Consider the following 21,876-nt stretch of genomic DNA (forward strand, 5'->3'; position numbering starts at 1 on the left):
TATTTAAAATGGAATATTAAAAACTAAACAATTTGAAACTATATTGTTTGAAACAGAAAGCCTTGAATCGTTAAACTTTCAGAGAGTTAAACCCAAACTTGGAACGTCACAATGTTAATTTTATTGTTCTGTTTAAAAAATTTGTCTTTATAAGTGAAAATGTTGAATTTTGATGTGTGAATAACAGATATAGATGTATTTATTTAGAAAAAACGCGTGTAAGTTGAGGAAATACTTCTAATTTTTTAATTAATAATGTGAACCTTTTAAGGATTATGAAAGGTTTTAATATAGTAAGAAAATTGTCTTAAGATTCCTGGTAAAATTCAAAATGAGTTTTTTATTTCTCAAAATAATTTCAGCGGAAAATATTTAGGAATATTTCAAAACAATAGCAAATGTTGATAAATAAATAACAATTAAATGGTTATAAATTTTTTAAAAATTTAAATAAGTCTAAGAGATATTTAGAAGTTTTAAACAAGTTCAAAAATAAGTTGAAAGTTTAAAGAATGTCAAAAAATTTTTAACAAAATGTAGATTCTTGAAGATTTCAAACAAAAACTTTAGAAAATTTTCAATCATTTTGAAAGGTTTCAAAATATAAAAAAAATATTTCGATTCCTTACAAAATTGACAATAATTTTTTACTTTGTAAAATTAATTTCCGGAGAATATTTGGAAAGGTTTTTAAAAATTTCCAAAACACTGTAAAAATAATCATGTAAAGATTCCAAAACATTTAAAAGAAAATGTTGATTTAAAAAAATTTTAATACAACATTCGGTAGGTTTTTAGATATTTAAAAAGATTTCGAGATCACGAATTTTTTTTAGAGGTATCTGGAAATATTTAAAGTGATTTTGTAGTAAGAAAATATTCTTTTATAAAATATTTTAAAATATTTTTTAAAAATGTCGATGTATAAATCACAATTGAATCATTCGCAAAGACTGAAAATCAAAATAGTTTGAATTCTAATTTAAAAAGTGTTTGATACACAATTTTAATCTTTCAGTTTTTATTCTTTACAATTTAAAATTGCTTGAAATGATATAATTTTTGAAAATTCATGAACTTGTTGATTTATTCTTCAATTTAGGACATTGAAAATGATAGCGCTCATTTATAAATAATACAAGTTGTTATTCGTTAAAACGATTTTCTCATACAAATAATTTTTTAAGAATAAGAAAAAATTTGCCTCAGCCCGGATTTGATCCGGGCGAAGAATAACTTTAAAATTAGTATTATCCTCTCTCTTGAGAGTGGAGGGGAGAGGATAATTATTGTGTGCCCCCCCCCCCCCGAAGCCCTTTTCTGGATCCGCGCCAGAAAGCTCTACAGAATTAAATTTTGACCAAGGACCATTTTCAGAATATAATTAATTAATTCATTTTTTTAAGCTCTACACAAATAAAAATAAATTCGTCCAATAACCATACACACTGCACAGTCAAACTCTATACCTTGAAATTGTACGAAAACAATATATATAATATAAGTCAAATTTCAAATTCGATTCTAATCAAAAATGAAACAAATGTCTACTTTCGAGTTATAGTGTTTTTGAATTGAGATAAAAAAATGTAAGAAAAAAAAGTACCGAGGATATGAGTGTGGACGTTAACAATTCAAATTGATACGAACTTAAAAATAGATTTATCCTCGATAAGGTCTTGTCAAGTAGGCAATATCACACAGAGCAACACGCCAACAGAGCTGATTACTCGACCGAGATAGATATAGGCGGCGCAGTAAACCTAATTGAAGGACAACTGAAGCAGAATGGCATCGCGATTGGAACCTTTATGGATATCTAATAAATCATCAACATTCCACAGGCTCTCCAACAGGAACCTCTCTGCGGATAAGGGTAATATCACTTTATGTGAAACCGTTGACTCGGAATTTCTACAGGGAGTTGTTATATCGCCCCTGCCGAGGTGCTCAGTGGTGGATGAAGTGCTTCATCTGCTCAAGACTTAGGGCCACCACATTATCTGCTATGCGGACGATATACTGGTTATCGTGCGCGGTCAGCATCTGGATGCGCTCTTTGAAGTGATGCAGCAAGTCCTGAGGATAGTAGATCCGTGGTAAAAGAAGACTGGACTATCGGTGAATCCGAGTAAGATGGACGCAGTTGTATTCACCAGAAGAGATAAGCGAAAAACTACGAGTACAATGAAACTGGGAGTCAACAACTGGAAATCAAAGAACGAGCGAAATATGTGAGAGTCGTTCTGGATGAGAAGCTGTCATTGCTGTCATGGAAAAGCTGAGGCTACTCATATCGTTTTTCACTGCCCGACAATTGCGGGGAAACATCTAACACTCACAGGCAGTTGCTGCATCAATGAGTCAGAAATGTCCTCCCGATCGCCTGTAGATTTCCCCTCTGTAGATTTAATTTTGGAGCCATGACTCGAAATTTTTCCTGGCTGTCTAAATTTAATCGAACCTTGTGAACCTGTGCTAACCCTCTTTTTGGATTTTCTACTTACTTATAGAAAACATACAGTATGGTTTACATTTTCACTCAAACTAAAGTTTAAACATTTCTAAACTAGGTGAATATAAAGAAAAGCTTTTAGAAAAAAAATGATTTCCTGTGCCAGAATAATTTATGCGCCAATATAAGAAAATTGGAATTTTTCGCCCCAATCACAAATTAAAAATCGTCATAATCGTCATAATGCGAGAACACTTTCGGTGGGGTTACCCTGGCGGACCGAAGGAAGCGAATGAATCCTCTACAAAGTACCCGTAAAGACCCCATTCGGTTCCTTTTTAAAAAAACTCAAAAAACAGCGAAATCAACTTTTAAATTTTTGACATTCGGATTCTACGTTAAAATTTCCTATAGAAGGTCACGAAATAGTCGCCATAGTTTTTTTTGCAACGGTAAAAAGTTTGAAAAAATATAAGACGTATAACGGCTGTTAACTGCTACACTTCAAACGCATCATCCGTAAGAAGGTAAGCAAGCGCGGAAAATTTACTCAAAAGGCTTCGTACAACACTGTTCCTTCAAGTCCGGTCTCTAGCCGCGAAAGATGGTTTAACCTCTAGATGATTTTTAAGAGTTACCAATTTTTGTAGAATGTTATGAGGAACAGTGTTGATGAAGCAGATAAATTAATCCCAGAAGAAGAGCCTTTTGAATCTGGATCGCGATAGACAAAGCTGGTAGCACCATGAGCGTAGGAATGTGGAGACCCTATGGCTCGAGTGTTTCGGTTTTTAGAGTCAGCCACTTGAAATGGGCTGATTCCCTAATGCAACGAATTATGCGGTTATGTCACCACTATCGGGCAGTGCCTACCACATTAGACCTCTCTCGGATGGAGACCATGGTTCAATTGGGAGTGGTAATAGGACTGAACAGCGGCGACGACCGGGTAATAGCCCCAAACAAACGCAAGGAAACAGTTTTAAATGGCCAGACCAACTCAGAAGGAACAATCTGACCTGTTGGCGAGGAAGCTCACCGGCGTCAAAAGGATACATGAAGAGGTTACCTAAACGTTGGGTCAATATGCACGCGGAATATGCTCGTAAATCTCCTCAGTAATTAAAAGATCAGGCATCATTTTTACGCAAAAGGGGATACTAAGCTATTCATCAGAAAGAAAAAGAGAAACACCCTCCAGAGAATATACAACCCTTTCTGGCAAGAGCACACACATTTTGGGAAATGTTTTAGAATATGTAAGGGCAAATTAAAATTTTTAGAATTTTAAAAAAGAGAAATTTTATTCATTTGTAACTTTGAATGAAACTGAGAAAGAAGTATTAGTGACCTAGCTAAAGTCGAGCTTATAAGTTTGCATTATTTAAACAATATAAAATCTTAAATAGAACAGGGAGATGTGCAATTAGATATTTTGAACCATTTCCCAATATTTCAACAAAACATACTGATTTTCGTGATTACAAAGCCGCTGAATATTATAGAATATAATTGGTTTTGGTATAATATAAATACCACATTTTTCAATCATTTATTCATGAAAGACTTGAAACTGTAAACCTTTTTAATTATAGACGTTTTAATTTAAATAGAAAAAGTAGGTATAATGTTTATTTACAAGGGTCACATATTAAATGTCCAATCTGATATATTTCAAGTTTGCCTTTTTAAATTTTAAATCGTTTATTTTGAACGCTTATTCTGTAGGCTCTTGGACTCAAGTGTACATGATCTCGTAGATGTACACTCAAGTGTACTCTAAGATTTGAAGATTTCGCTCCAAAAATTATGCTTTTATCGTCGTCTTATTATTCGGTAGGCTTGTCGCTAATATCTGAACTTTTCTTAATTTTAGCGAAATCGGTTGAATAGTTTTTAGTCAGTGCTTCCCCGAAATTTCGAAAACGTGGTTTCAAGAAAAACGCATTTAAAGTTTTGACAACAGATATTTTATAAGAAAAAGATACTTGAATTAATCACCTATGTCTGGTGCATAGAGTAGACGAAAAGGTGCATATTTATCTTTATAATATATTATAATACGCATACCTGCCTAATTCGGAAACAATAAAGGACCAAGGTTACTAAAAAGAAAGGGACGGCTGGTACAGCTGCCGCTGGCGCATATTTTCAAGACGTTTTTCTTTCAAAAAATGTAGCTAACAAAACTCACATTTTTTATCCCCAAACACCAGACTTATACCTTAAGCTAGTATTAAATTAAGGCCGATGCGCGGCTGAACTCTCTTTTAGACATTTTTGATACCACTAAGTAAAAAGGGTATATAGAAAAAATGTAAATGTTTTTCTAACATTTTCGGAAATGGTTTAGAATATGTAAAGGCACGTCTGTCTGGCAAATAAAAAATTGTAGATTTTTTAAATAGTGAAATTTTATTCATTTGTAACTTTGAATGAAACTGAGAACAGGGTATTAGTGACCTAGCTGAAGTCCAGCTTATAAGTTGCATTATTTAAACATTATTTAAACAACATTATTTAAACAACATATTGATTTTCCTGATTACAAAGCCGCTGAATATCATAAAATGTAATTGGTTATGTTATAGATTTTTACATGTCGTTAAGGATATGTCTCTTTAAGAAGTCGGAAAGGGTTGAATCTATTCATTCAAATAGCTTTAAAAGGATAAATGTAAAGCTAAATGCAACATTTTTCAATTATCTATTTCTGAAAGACTTGAAACTGTAAACCTTTTTAATTCTAGATGTTTTAATGTCAATAGTAAAAGTAGGTATACATTTTTTTACAAGGGTCACATATTGAACGTCTAATCCGATATATTTCAAGTTTGTCTTTTTAAATTTTAAATGGGTTATTTTAAACGCTTTTTCTGTAGGCTCTTGGACTAAAGTGTACATGTGTAACTGATTAACCTCTCTAGCAATCACACAAGGTGAAGTACATCACAAAGTTATCGTACGTTATAATTCACACATTAATTCTCAAACAGACCAAAAAGCCCATGGGAAGATGATAGATCTATACGTTTTTTCTTAAAAGTTTCCTTGTTTTTGTGGCTCTTAATATCTTCGAGCTTTAGAGACTTTTTGACACATTCCCACTATTGTTTCCTCGGTCTACACTTGGGTACACCCTCGAATTTTCGGAATATTTCTTATTACATTTGGTTTATAATTATTTTCAAACCAAAGAAGGTTACAAATTGAATAAGCAGTCGCGGACAACGGCCCAGAGATGGTCCCGAAGGCAAATCCCCAATATAAGACGTGAACTACAGTGCCGAAGCATAAATTATACTAGGGAATAATAGTAGCCCTATCTTTACATGCTCTTCTGTAAAGATTGATAAAATATTCATCAAAAATATTTTCTCCTGAGAAGATTAAAATGCTGAAGGAGCCTCAGTGCATACTTAAGAATATTTAAATAGGGAACCATCTGGGAATAGTTCTGACATAGTGCAAAGAGAGAGTTTGGTAGACCTATGTTCAGTACTGATGCCGGGGGTCAAAGCAAAAGGTAAAACCACAAAGAGATAAATTATCGGGAGCTGCTAAATAGGTCAAGAAGTCAATTGATAAATCAATCAACCGCAATAGCCAGCCAAATGAGATTTCAAAGAGACTCCATTCTGATAGTAGCATACCAAATGAAATTAGGGATTAGAAAGAGGTGGGGCTCCGAGGTCTAAAATACTCTGATAGCCAAGCTCTTTGATGTCATCTGAAAGTGACCATAGTCACCGGCAAGTTTCCAAAAAACAAACTCGATATTGAACAGATTAAGGCATTTAAAGCGGTATTAAAAAAGAAAATAGATGGGGCGAAACTTAAGGATGTTGTCCTAAGATTTTAAGATTTCGCTAAAAAAAATTATGCTTCTATCGTCGTCTGTTCAACTTGGCCTGTTTCTTATGAAGATAGCAGTCCAAAATCCGATTAAAAAAAAAAGAGAATGAAATGTATCCAACCTGTTATAACAGTAGAGCCAGGAGTGCTCAAGAGTCTTAAGATGGTCAAATGTAGGCTTCATTTTGGACTGAAGAGCACTAATATGAAGATTCCCTTATAAAAAAGTTACACCAGAAGACTGAGCTCGATACCTGTTTTCGAAATATGTGGAGGAGACAACTGGAAGCTAGATCTATCATAAAATTTACCATAGATGCTCTGTATAGTTTACTTACCGAATTAATAAAACAATGCGGAATAAAGTAGAAATTTCAGCTTTTAAACGTAGAAAGGGTAATTAATATGAACACAGTAAGAGTTCTGTCAGCTACTCAATGGGTGCTGGTTATTGTTGATCTGTTTCCTATTTTAAACGAATTCGGTTTTCACAGTCAGGGCTATGTCAATGACATAGCGATCCTGATCACAGGCAAACATGAGGGAACTTTCGTAAAACTAGTGCAGTCAGCGCTCAATATAGCAGAACACCGGTGCAGAGACCGATGATTGTCCACTGACCTGGACAAGAAGGAGATAATGCATTTGACAAGAAGAAGAATCACCTTAGAAAACTTAAGTTCTACTGTAGAGATGTAGAACTTTTGAAAGCAACAAAGTGTTAAGGAATTATATTTGTGCCTAAATTCACCTGGAAACTCCATATAAATGCAGTGTTACAGAAAGCTAAGATGGCTTTCTGGGCATGTAGACGCGTAATAGGGAGAAGCTGGAGCCTAAAACAAACGAATTACCAACTCATTATATGCAATGATAATAAGAGCCGTAATTACATTTGCATCGACTATCTGGTGGCCAAGGAATGAACTAATCAGTGCTTTAAAACAACTGAAAAGCCTCCAAAGTGTTTTCTGCTTGCTGATCACTGGTGCTAGGAAATCAAGAATAACGTCAGTTCTTCAGGTCATGCTGGGCATCTTGACATTGCACCTTAAGGAAGATTGCAGCAATAGAGGTCTATAGACATCCAGTAGAGGGCAAGCTTATTCATGCCGAGATGACAGACTTACATGATCTCAGTAATCGCATCCTATGCGAGGATACTATTCTCTCTATACAAATTGGTCTTATGTTCAAGGAATCATCCTTCGTGAAACCGCTGAACATCATTTTCCTTGAAAAGGAAGACACCCCGTAGAGTTTCACGGGATAGTGAAAAGTAAGCGAACCTCTCCTTACTTTATAGCATTCCTAAAGTTTTGTAGGATTTCCTGCCATGTTTGGAATCTCTAGGGTTGCTAGTGAAAGCACTATCAGAAGGTCCGATATGTATATTTGTTTGTTGCTGATTTTCTCCGAAATTTTTCTTACATTGCACTCTTGGCGAGTTGCACTACAATCCAATAATTTCACGATACATACAAGAAGTATTCGATGCTATACATATCGCGTATGACAATCGAGTGATTGGTCTGGGATACCCCAAGTTTTCTGAAGGGGGCATGGAATAGCTGCCGAATTTGAAGTGATGCGATTATCTCTTCTGGGGTTACGTCGAAAAACGCTGCTACCCCAACAACGCAAAAACAAAGGAAAAATTGATAACAGCCATTCAGAAAGTAGTTGAATGTATTACAACTGATGATCCGGAACGTCTTTTTAGGGTTTTCGCACAAGAATCTACCACTAAGAATTCCAATTTCATACACTTTTTAAAACAATGTGTTGAAATTTTATTCAAATGGTCTGACTGCATTATAACTATATCTGAATAATATTGTAAAATTTCCTCTGTTAGATACGATTCAACTTTTTCTATTTCCTGCATTACGATGTCGCAAAGACACCGTAATGACATTGACATAATATGTCGTAAGGTTGTCGTCAAGATTACGTAACGATGTCGTAAAGATTACGCAACGATGTCGTAAAGAAGTCGCCAAACCTTGTGCCCACTGGGTTTAAGGCTACTTTAGAATTACTTCATGGTTACGCTGTAGCGTAACGCTTAGGTGAATTCGGTCCGCTAAGGTATTGAAAACAACCGGTAACAAGCGTTGAATTCAGAAAAATTAAGAATTTGTATTCCTACAAATATGCGATTTTTCCTCCGTCTAAAAATCCCCCAACGGAAACAGAAGAAGTGCAAATACTATTCCTCTAATAAATCTGTTTATAACTTATAAATTCGAAAAATATTCAAATCTATATTTATTTATATTTTAATGATTTATTTGAACATCTTAAAAAATGCAACAAAGAAATCTATGTTAATGTGTGAATTTAAATAATCTTAATTCTAGAAAGGCATAGTAGAATTGGTGAGAATTAAAATTTCAGAATTTACATTCCGCATGAAGGAATTAAAACAACTCCCAGTGGGCACACATTCTGTAGACGTCTTTACGACATCGTTACGACAACTTTAAGACATTTTATGTCCATGTCGTTAAGGTATCTTTACGATATCGTAAATAAGTCGTATGATCTGACGATGTCTTTACGATATCGCAAAGACACCGAAACGACATTGACATAGGATGTCGTAAAAATGTCGTAAAGATGTCGTACCGATGTCGTAAGGACGTCGCCGAATTTTGTGCCCACTGGGTTATTTCACATGTTTTGCGAACCTGTTAGAAGGAATTAAATCAAATCAAAATATGACCACTTCTGAGGAACAAAAAATATTACCGGTACAATCAGAAGGAATTAAATATATTGAAACACGTTCTCTTTGGAAGAGTAGAAAATTGTGTGGCGGTCGCTATTGAAATAGAAGTCAATAAGTTTAGGAGGTATCTTATTCTTATTGTGGAATTTTAGACAGATGGAAAAATCGTGCATTAAAAATAATAGAATTACCTTCACTTTTGCGCTGAAATCTGAAAATATTAATTTTTCTCTATTCTACGCTTATTATCGGGCAGGCGTCAATATATTATACATCGTATTTTTTATATGTATCAGACTGATTTATTTTGCTAATTAGTCTTCGGGGTTACACAAGATTACATTGAATGAAATGAGAATGTGTGCCCCAGATAACAACAGTGGTTAAGCTATGTCCTTCAGACCGCTATTCAGAACCTTTATTTCTTCTTTCGTAAGAAGTCTAACCGGATTGTCTCCTTTGATGTTGATTGCTGCCATCTTGTAAGGTTCAGCATAAATTCTAGTGAGGTCACCACTTGTACGGTGTACAAATCCAAAGATGTCACCTTGGTCGTTTACTTGTACAAATTGGTCGACGATTGTCGGTATGGGGCAAAAGCCTGATTTCTTTCCATCACTTACAAACTGTAGACAACGACGCTTGGCAGGAAAATAGAATTTTTTCCATGTTAATCTCCCTCGCAAACTAGCAGGAATTTCTTCAGGAGAAAAAGGCCTGTCGACAGGAGAATGAGATCGAGGACTGCTCAGCACAGGTGTATTTGAAGATTCAACTTCACCAGGAATATGCGAGCCATCGGGTAAATTTACGCTGGACTGCAAACCTAATTCTGTGACAGGGAATAGAAAGGAATTAATTTGACAATTTGAATTACATTTTGTCTTCGATTTCAGTGGATAAATTCTTAAATTAAACATAAAACAAAGAAACATAATGATTCAACAGATTTCGCAGTAAAAAATGCTAGCTCCTAAAACAGGGAATTATTAGCAAACATACAAATTAATTTAAACCCGAACAGTTGAATTTTCAAATGACTATTTGAAATTTCAGCCTCCAAATACGAATTTTTAACCAAATGTTTCATTTTTCTAATAAAGAGGTAATGTGTTCAACAACATATAGTTGCATTTTTGATTATATAATCGAATACTTAACGCAAAAACACAAAAAAGATCAATTCTTAATCCAGAAGACAATTTTTAACCAAACCGTTCAATCTGTAAAAACGAAAAAATTAATTATTTGCACAAAACTGTTGCATTTTAAACCAAAAAGAAGAATTTCTTAAAAACAATGAAATTTTAAATCCAAAATGGCGAATTTTCTAACGATAAAAGTTCATTCAAATTTTTAACAAAATACTTGTATTTACCTGTAACAATGTAATTAATTTCTAAATAGTTAGTTGCATTTTTGACAATAACGAAATTTACTGTCAATTAAAAAGGTCGCGTTTTGAAACGAGTCTTTGAATTTTCAAGAAAAATTGTTGAATTTTCAATTCAAATTTTAAATTTCAATTATTGTTAAAGAAGTAATTAAAATTTCAACAAAATAGCTAAATTTTTGATTAAAATGATGAATCCTCACAACAAAATTAATTTTTAACGCAGAAGTTTCACTTTAAATTCGCCTATTTCCTTTAAAAAAGACGTTTTTGTATATTTTATTCAGAATCGGTAATTTTTGGTTAATCCGTTATTTCTAATATAAAAATACTACTTTATGAACACAATGAAAAGTGTAAATAAATTTTTTTAACAATTTATTATTTCTTCCGGAAATTTTCTCTCAAAATAGCGTTAAAAAGTTGTGCTTTTGTTCGAATTTTTCAACTTATTTTTGACTTTCTACTTAGAGAAAATCAATAATTGATTACATTTAACACAAATGGATGTTTAAACAGTTGATTATTATTTATAACAATATTCTCTTTGAATAATGTGGAAACTTGCAGTTTTTTAAAAATAAATTACTTTTTTTCCACTTTTTAATTAGCGTCAGGTAATTGTTAATTCATGTTAACCAAAATAATTGTTTGAAGAATAGGTTATTATTTCTAATAATATTCTCTTTGGACAGTTTCAGTAAGTTGAGGTTTTTTTGGTAAAAATTTTAACTCTTTATTTTATTTTCACTTAAATTGAGGTAATGATTTCACTAAGTGAGGTAGTAAATTAATGCAATTTGAGAAACATAATTGTTCAAACAATTTATTGTTGTTTATAAATATCTCCCCTTAGATAATTTCTAGAAAGTCGCGGTTTTTCATTGGAAATTTTTTTTGTTGAGGAATAATTGTTTCATTTGTAATTTTGACCATTCTAGTTTAGGATTCATTATTCTAGTTGAACATTAATCCAACTGGTTAAGAATTTAACTTGTGTACAAGATTTGTATTGAACTAACTGAAGTTGTAACTATTGTTTACAGAATTCGTTTTTTGGTTGAAAAGGTATCTTTTTAATTTAAAAATCTATGGAATTAGTTGGAAAGTCTATTTTTTTTGTAGAAAGTCGTGTTTACTTGCAGTAAATAAATCTTCTAGGTCCAAAATTCATCTTTTTGGTTTCAAATTGAACTGTGTAGTTAAAAATTCTTATTTTATTTGAATGTTAAAGGATTGTTTTGGAAATTCATTTCTCTGGCTGAAAATTTAATATTTTTAATTGAAGAGTTAGAAAATTGAGGCGTTTTAAATTAAATGTATTATAATTTATAAAAGGTTAGTCATTATTATTAATAATAATACCAGTTGCTTCACATTACTTTAAAAACAACAAAATTATGGAAGGGCTATAATCTAATAAATATAAAATAAATATGTAATTTAATTTTTCCTAAAATCAAAACACCAGCTTAGTAAGTCAGATTCTTAATATAGGTAATAATGAAATTTATAAGTGTTATAATGTATTTTCATTTAAAAAATACTGATGCTAGAATGTTATAAACTTTTTGTCAAAAGTTGAGAATTTGATACCAAACCTTCTTCAATTTTCAACTGTTGAAAATTGATTTTTCAAAAATCCACTGTTGAATTTCCAAATATTGGAAATTTAATATTCAATGATTAGCATTTAAATTTTCAAGAGTTAAAAGTTCAAGAAATAAACCAAATCTTATTATACACTGTTAAATTTTTCATTTTAAGCTACATTTTGTTACACGAGGAATTAATAAATAAAAATTTTATTAATAAAAATTGTTTACTTTTTATTTTTTGAAATGTAGAAACAAGAATTATGTACACAATTAACTAAAGAAAACTCTATATTCAAATTTTTTTTAAACATTAAGAGCCCTGAAGTTTTTCGAAAAGAGTTAAATTATTTAATAATTTATTAATTCTAATTGTTAAAATATCTTTGATCTTAACTTTCTCTATAAATATTTGCAGCTTTTATGTGGTGACTAGAATATTATTCATGTCTGATGAACCCATGCACTTTAAATATTTTTAAATATTAAGTAGTCATAATTTTTTTCAATATTTTTGTGCAACGTTTCCGAAACATTGTCTCGAAAATGTTGTATAAATTTCAGCAAAACATTGCCTTCGTGGTCCGTTAAAGGTCCTCCAACAGTAAAACTTTTTATAAACAAATTATCTGTTGAAAGAATTTTTTAACGGTCTTCCATAATTTTACGTTTTTTTAAGTTAGATTGCATGGAATTTGGATCAGAATAATATATACAGAATAATTAGGTTTTTCGATGAAATTTTTTTATTAGGAACTTTATTATAATTTTATAAAAATTCATAATTTCTTGATTAATCTTATTAATTATTGATTATTCAATAATTTGTCGACAGGAAAATTCGTTCTTTTCAATAGTGTTAGGAATATGCATAAGTAGTTGATAAATTGTATAAATTTGTGAAACAAATGAAATGAACAAAAGCATAGATGAGGCATTTATCGAAAGAAAATTTCGTTTTTTTGGATAACAACTTTTCAATTGGGAACTTCAGGATAATTTCAGAAAAAATTTATAATTTAGTTATCAATTTTATGATTTTTTAAAACAATTTTAATAAACAAATGCATTATTCAGGCATCTGTCAAAGGATTTTTTTCAGTCTTTTAATTTGGAGCTTAATGTTAATTTAATTAACATTCATACTTAATTGATAAATTCTATCATCTTCTAAACAAATTTAATAAATAAATGCATTATTTGGGCATTTGTTGACGATTTTTTTTTTCAATCTCAGTCCTTTCAGTTTAGTTTCTCATTAATTTCATTCTTTTAATAAGGCAGCAGATTTAGGATAATGTATTTGTTTATGATTTTGTTGATATCAAATTTGTTAACTAATAATGAATTTTGTTGAATTTATCATGAATTTCTTAATTAAAAATATTGACATCGAAAAAAATGAATTTTTCTGTCGACTGATGCACCATTAATGCATTTGTTTAATAAAATTGTGTAAAAAGTCATAAAATCGATCAATGAATTATTAATTTTTTATAAAATTATCATAAAGTTAAAAATTGCATCTTTTTCGGATAAAATTTCATCTGTTGATGAAAAGTCAATTGAAATATTTATAGATGAAAATTCAATTCTTTTCTTGAAAATTTGTCTTTTTGGCTTAAAATTCACTTGCTGGAGTAGAATTTTCATTTTTCTTGGAGAAAAAAAGCAACTGTTTATTTAAAAATAACAATCTTATTAAATAGTCATACTTTTTGTTTAAAAATTCGAATTCTTATCAGAAAACCTGCTTTAGCCAAAGTCATACATGGATAAAAATGCAATTATTTAGCAAAGTATTGAACTATTTTGTTAAAAAGTAATAGTTTTTGTTTAAAAATTCTCACATTTTGTTAAAAATTAAACTAATTCGCAGAAAACGTACTTTTCATTTGAAATTTTAATTTTGGTGTTGAAAAATTAACTGAAATATTCTCCGGATAAAAGTTCAATTAATAAAAATTGACGATTTTTTATTAAAAATTCATGTGCCTTATTGTACAAATTTCATATTTCTTGGATAAAAATTCAACTATTTGCTGGAGGATTTGACTATATTGTTAAAGATTCTTCCTTTTTGGTTGAAAAAAATTCTCTTTTTAGATTAAAAATTCAATTTTTTTCGTGAAACATATTTTTTGTTAAAAAATTTATATTTTAATCTTGAAGAGTCAACTGGAATCTCTTTTACATAAAAATTAAAGTATTTTTTGTATCTTAAATAAAAAATCATCTGGTTCAAGAGAAATTTAATCTTTTTGGATAAAAATGTAACTGTTTGTTATCTTTCTGAATTTCTTATAGACAAAGTTAGATGTTTACATTACCAAATAAATAGTCTGGAAGAAGTCGATTAAATAAGGTTTTTCCTTATCAATAATAATTAGTTCTTTCCCAGACGTTAAATTAAGAAATTTTACATCCCGAAATTCTTTACATGACTTCAGAGAGGTTTTTACTTTTTTGATATCACGCTTAGTTTAAAAAAAGCTAATTACACAAGTTTAAAGTTCATATCTGTAGCAAACTTCAACGTCGTGAAAATTTAACTCCTGTTGAAAATTAATCTATTTTTATTAAAAATTTAACTGCTTGGGTAAAAGTTAAACTACATTATTAAAAACTAATTTTTGTGTGATTGAAGGCTCATGTCTTTTTAAAAATTTAAATATTTAGTGGAAAAGCCTTTTTTAGTTTAAGATTAATTTTTTAACTGAAAATGTAACTTTTTATTTTTTAAAGATTGATCATTTTTAGATGAAGTCTTTTTATTTGGTAAAAAATAATTAAAAATATATATATATATTTATTTTTATTTATATATAATTTAAAATATAAACTTGTGAAAGAGAACAATTAAAGTTTTAGCGTTCAAAATAAAAATTCAGAACTCGAAAATTGTAAACATTCTACAATAACGAAACCATTTAATTACTCAGGTGACACTTTCAGATAATTTACTGTTTATTTATTTTTATTTTGCACAACATAATTTGAAACTTTTTAATTTCTAATTGTTTAATTTTTAACACTACATTTAGAATTAGGTACTATTAAGCTTTGAAACCTTCCAATCAAATAATTTTCAATTTTAAATGATTAATATTTTTTAATCCTTAAAAAATTAGATTATTTCAAGAAACTATACTGCAAAATTTTAAATTAAAAAAAAATAATAAAATTTAAGATTCTTTGATGATTGATTTGAAACGTGCAATATTTTGGAACATTTTAAAATAAAAAATAATTAACTTTCTAATTCTTAGTCTTAAAATCTTCTCATTTTTAGGACTTGAATTTGAGAAAATATTGATTTATTTTTAATTTCAATATTTACAATTTATTCTGCAGGAATTTATTTCAACATTGTTTCATTTCCAATCTTTGAAACTTAAAACAGAACAACTACAATATTAATTCTTTCAATGTGATATTCTACAAATTTGAATAATTTGAAAAATTAGGCAATTTCATATGTTTAAAATTGAAAACAAATAATTTACCACATTTTAATCTTCAATTATTAAATTAAAAAATAGCAATATAAAGTTTTGCAATTTTTAAAGAATAATAAGTGAAATTGACTGGGCACTTTTAATATTAAAATTTGCAAGTAAACATGACCAAAGTTTTCTATTGTGAACTTTGAAAATTGCTTATTCTTAAAAGAAAATCGTCCAAATTATGAAGTAGTTTTAAATGAGAAAAAATTTTTAAAATCTACAAAGAAATGTTGAAAATTATAATAATCAGATCATTCAAACATGAACAAAAATTAAATCATCATGAATTGTGATCAAGGTGGTGATTCGAGGGACGATTTCAATTTCCTGAAATTTTCCATTTAAAAATATAATTTTTTCACAGGAAATGGAAGTTAAACTTTCAGTTCAAAAAATTAATTTTAAATATACAAAGGCATTTTAGCAAAATAGTTCAATTTTCAACAAAAGTGATAAATTTTTAATTAAAACTATAAGTAGTCAACTAGAATAGTTGGATTTCAAACTAAAAAGATGAAATTTCTACTAAAATGATGAATATTTAACTGGGACACATGAGTTTTCGACCAAAAAGATGAATTTTTAAACATGAAGATTAATTTTTAAATAAAAAGATTAATTTTTTGTTAAAAAATACAATTAAAAAGAAATACGTGAATTTTTAATTAAAATAGACACATTTTCAACCAATTAGTCCAATTTTTAACTAAGAAAAAATAAAGAAAAAGTCGATTTTTGCGCTTTTTTTTTATCGTACTTAAAATTTTTTATGATCAGCATTGACAGACATTATACACCGTGGTAGGTAAAAGCAAAAAAAAATGACATTGTTAAGTTAATTTTTATAAACAAATTAACGTAACGAATAGTCAAAACTATGGATTCTTCGTTCACAAGGTCAATTTTTGCGTTAAAATTACTTTTTTTCATCAAACAAATAATACTAAATCATAAAAAAATGTCATCAGATGTTTTTTATTATTTTTATAAAAAAAATTAAATGATTAATTGCCTACTGTCGACATTTTTAGGCATAAAGAAATCGCTATTTCTCTTAACTTTCCTCAAATTACGTCGTCAATGATGTTTAATGGGATATTATCATTCCATATTTTTTATCAATTTCATTAACAAATTATACAAAAAAATTCATAACTTGGGCATATAAAGGTTGAAAAAAATCCCCTTTCCTTCCAATTTTGCTCAAATAATGTCACCAATGATGTTTTTTCGTGATATTTTATTATTTTTTATTAATTTTCGGAACAAATTAGTTGTTTAATACATGTAAAAATATTTGCCAACAGATGGATAATGTTTTTAATGAGATTTTGTTATTTTATTTTTTTTATTAAGTTTGTAAACGAATTTTTTCTTCAATACAAGGAAATCAATTAATAATATAAATAATTTGTTTACAAAACTATTGAAGAATATTGCTTGTTAATTTTTCACCATTAAAAATAACTGGTGACATAATTTGAGGTAATTAGGAGAAAAACGATGTCTTTCTTCCTTTAAATTCCACATTGGTCATTCGTTTATAAAATTTGTTTATGAAATAGATAAAAATATCGGATGATAATTTTCTATCATTTAACACCACTGGCGACTTAATTTGAGAAAAATTAGTACAAGAAACGATTTCTTTATGCTTTTAAATGTCCACGCTAGGCATTTGTTTATATAATTTGTTTATTAAATTAATAAAAATATCGGATGATAATTGTCCATCATTAAACACCAATCTAGAAATGATTTGAGGAAAATTAGGAGAAGAAACGATTAATTTTAGGCTTTAAATGTCCATAACGGACATTTGTTCATATAATGTGTTTATAAAATCTATAAAAAATATCACATGATAATTTTTCATCAATAAACATCACTGACGTCATAATTTGATGAAAATTAGAAGAAAAAAACGATTTATTTCTGCCTGAAAATGTCTACATTGGTCATTTTTTTAATGAAATTTGTGTATAAAATTCACAAAAAATATCAGATGATAATATTTCAGTAATAAACATCACTGAGGACATAATTCAAGGGAAATTAGGGGAAGAAACAATTTCTTTCTGCCTTTAAATGTCCACAATTGGCATTTGTTTATATAATTTGTTTATAAAATTAATAAAAATTATCAGATGAGAAATTTTGTATGCTTGAGTATTATTTCTTGAATAAAAACAAGTAATTTTGACGCAAAAATTTGAATTGCAAGCGAAGAATCCATAGTGCAGATTCTTTGTTAAGTTAGTTTTTTATAACAATTAATTTAACAGTGACATAATGTTTCTTTCCTTCCACTAAAACCGTGCATAAAGTCGGACAAAGCTGATCATAGAAAAGAATTTTTCAAGAAGAGAAACAAAAAAGCGAAAGCATCGATCTTATCTTCACTCTTTGCAAATGGCATGAAAGTTAAAAAAAATCAGGCCACATAATTCTCTTGAAAATTTAATGGTAAATTAAAAAAAAGATATAAAATCAGTTAAGAATTGCCAGATACAAGTTATTTTAAACCTCGTTTTTTTATTTCATCCCACTGTGAGACGCGCAGAAAACGCGAAGAAATGGAGAACGGATTCCGTTCATCCCTACTCCTGGCTACTGCTCGAGCACTCGTTTGGTTTTGCTTTCCGAGCCTTCAATTTTGGTCAAATCGCTATTGATTTAAATACCATGCAAAACCCGGATGTAATTGATTTTGCTCCCTGAGAGATATTTGTCTCGAAAATATAGTAAAATTCCCAAGTTTGGAGTTTTAATAAAAAATATTATATTTCGGCATCAAAGCTTTAAAGATTGGCAATAAGCGGTAAAAACTGAATCAAGCACAATTTTTTTATTAAAAAATTTATAAAAAACTGATTTAGATAATACCGAAAAATCTCGATCTTTGTGCACCGACTTTTTAAAGCGAAAGGTGAAAGGATCGACAACAGTAATGTGGTAAATGTGAATTCTCTTTTGTTAAAGCTCCTTCGTCCTTAGCGAACACATTCTAATCACGTATCTCGTGCTTCGCACTCGAGTTTATCCCGAAGAAATTTCATAACATTCCCATAAATGTTTATTATTATAATTCATCAAACAAAAATGCGCATTCTTAAAAAAAAATTGTTATTAAACATTTTATTGCAACTTTTGTCGTTTTTCTATAAACAAATTTTTCTCATTTCCATTGTTATTTTTATGATTTAAACTTTACTCATGCGGTCTACTGAACAGCCTAAGCGTTTTTTTAAATTCTAGATTATGTGTATATATTTTCTTTTATTGGTTGAAAATGCATTTGTATATTTGAGAATCTTTAAAATATAGCAGAATTGTTGAATGAAAAAATGTAATTTTTCAATTTTCCATGATTTTGTTTGCAGTCAAAATTGGAATTTTTTATTTTTCAATAAAATTCAAAAAGTTGTTATGATAATCTTGCAGGGCATACAAAAATCAAACTTTTTCTTCTCCTGACCTTTTAACAAAAACTGGGTAGGGAGGGGGTCTAATTTTACACAGATCTAATTCATTCTCTGATGAAAATATGAAAATGATTTATTTTTCAGGAATACATTTTTAGCGTTCTGTTTTTGATTTTAATCGTAAAAAAGCATTTAAACATTAAAAAAATCAAACTTTTTGACCCCCCACACACTAGATAAAAAAGAAATTAAAAGAAAAATGTTGTGATGAGAATGTGCCCACGCAGCGGGCATATTTTTTTAACTGTTGATGATGCTTTACATGATTCAAGCCAAAACGTTTGCTTAGTTTGGCCGAAAAATGTAATTTTTAGATTTTTTATTATTTTTTATGCTGTCAAAATTTGAATTTTGTATTTTTCTAGAAATTTTAAAAAGTTGTTATGATAATCTTGTAAGCCATTCAAGAAGCAACATTTTTTCTTATCTTGACTTTTTTCATATCGTGCGTTATTTGGCTTAAAATGTTGATTTTCGTGTTTTTTGGAATTTTGTAAATTCTATAACTCTGGTAATATTGGGTTTTATGAAAAAAGTCATTAGATAAATTGTTTGACTTTTTCAGTACCATGAATAACCGTACAGGGAATTTTTGAATTTCGAAAAAAGTGGTCTTGAAAATATTCAAAATGTGCCCAATTTTAAAATTTTATCCAAAATGGTTGGCTAAGGAACTTGACCTTTAGTTCAGGACGCTAAACGAGTGTACAAAAGGCCAATCTAATAGATTATTTTTTTCAAAAGTTATTATTGAAACAGCCAGATATACATACAGAAATACATACACAAATTCCTAAAAACCTGTTTTTTCGATTCAGGGGCTCACAAAACTTATACATTTGACAAAAACTTAGTTCGGCGGGTAGGGAGGGGGGAGAGGTCAAATCTTACACAAATGTAATACCTTCTCTGATGAGAATGTAAAAATGATAAAAAATTTAGTTTTCACTTACCAATAAAATTAAGAATGGCGCCCAGAGTTAAGAACAGAGTGTAAAAAGTTCTCATTGTTTCAAAATGGAGAAAAACTTATTAACGCAGAATTTCAAGAGCAACGTTACTAATCAATGTTCTTCTGTTTCGTGTATATATACTGTTTTGAGATATTTTAATATTCCCCTTCGCGTTTATAAAACAGAGGAAGACGATATATAGTAATTCACATTATAAATCATTTTCTCGCCTAGGAGAGATGGGAAATTTGAATTATGATCGAGCTTACGTATTTATACATGTTAAACTCCCCCACGCACATTTTTATTTTTTGATGAAATACGCGCCTAATTTTTTCTAAAGTAAACATATTTAGCTACATTTCGTGAAACGGAGAAGATTCCTAAGTCGGAGTTTCTTTACGAAAAATTATACTTAATTTTTTTTTTACTTTTGCTTAATTATGAAAACTTTATCGTGAATTGTAGTACCGACTGCCCGGGTAGAAATTATAAGTTGGTTCTTGAGGGGCCCTGTCTAGATTTCCTATTTTCTACCGAGGCCCTAAAGTGGTAATCCATCGAGGGCGCAAGCGGAAACGCCACGCTAAGCTAGCGAGGTCATCAGTAGGCAACCCAATGAGGACCTGTTAATAGGGTCTTTATAAAATCTAGATAGTCCCTCACACAATGAGAAAAAAATACTTCTGAATCAATGTTGATTCAATTTAAATATTTTTAAATTCTTAAAAAAGTGATCATGCTCTAAATTCTGAAGTGTGATGCTATGGTTGCAATAGCAAAAAAAAGTTTAACTAGCACATTCCCATAATTTATCAACAAAACTTTTTGATTTAAAGAAGGGAAATATTAATCTAAATGTAAAAGACATTTTATTTGCAAAAAAGTTCAATCTAAAGATTTTTTACACCTTTATAAAGCCTCTGACAAACTCTCCTCCGTTTTGTCGTATTTTTATGGACATTCAATTCTTGATACCCATACTTCGCACGTTATTTTAAAACTAAAGTAATTGTGAAACTTGCCTAGCGAAACTTATTACTAATAACTAAAGACAAACGCACTTTATTAAAATATCCGATACTTTAGAAATGAGGAAAAAAGGTTTTTGAAGCTCGATTTGTTATATATGATTTTTAAACGTACTTAAATGATTTCAAATTAAATCGATCTTTAAGAAAAATTCATTTAAAATTTTTAAGACACCACACGTTTGATATTTTTTCAGAAGAAATGAAATTTTTAAAAGTTTGTATCTCGGTAATTTAAAAAATGTGTCCCTTTTTAAATTTAGGTGTAATTAAGCGTAAGAACATTAAATCAGTTTTTTGCACTCACAGCTGTATTACCCGTTTTACCTGTTGAGGGCGTAAAGAGGCAATTTCTACCCGGGTGATATATTTAATTGCTATAAATTAATCAAAAGTTACCAAAAGTTGAACCATAAATACAAACTTTTAACAAAAAAGTTGAATTCTAAAACAGAAAACATTTGAAAACTCCTGGTGAAAGTATCGACAACAGTAATTTGGTGATTGTGAATTCTCTTTTGTTAAAGCTCCTTCGGCTTTAACGAAAACATTCTCACCACGTATCTCGTTCTTCGCACTCGAGTTTATCCCTGCAATTTTATATCATTCCCATAAATGAATATTATTATAATTCGTAACTTGCATTGGTATTAAAACAGACGAAGTTTCATTGTCCCGTTTAAAAAAAATGCGCATTCTTTTAGAAAAATTTTGTTATTAAACGTTTTATTTCAACTTTTGTCGTTTTACTATAAACTGAATTTGCTGATTTCCAATGATATCTTTATGATTTAAACTTTACACGTACAGTCTACTGAGCAGCCTTACCGCTTTTTAACTTTTAAATTATGTATATATGTATATGCATA

At 29.7% G+C, this 21,876-nt stretch overlaps 1 pseudogene; it reads left to right on the forward strand.

Annotated features, from left to right (window-relative positions):
* Nucleotides 1-20,215: 20,215 nt before the first annotated feature.
* LOC117180026 overlaps nucleotides 20,216-21,876 on the forward strand; it is a 16,055-nt pseudogene continuing 14,394 nt past the window's right edge.

Source organism: Belonocnema kinseyi, chromosome 1 (genome assembly GCF_010883055.1).
Source record: "Belonocnema kinseyi isolate 2016_QV_RU_SX_M_011 chromosome 1, B_treatae_v1, whole genome shotgun sequence".
In the NCBI taxonomy this organism is placed as follows: domain Eukaryota; kingdom Metazoa; phylum Arthropoda; class Insecta; order Hymenoptera; family Cynipidae; genus Belonocnema; species Belonocnema kinseyi.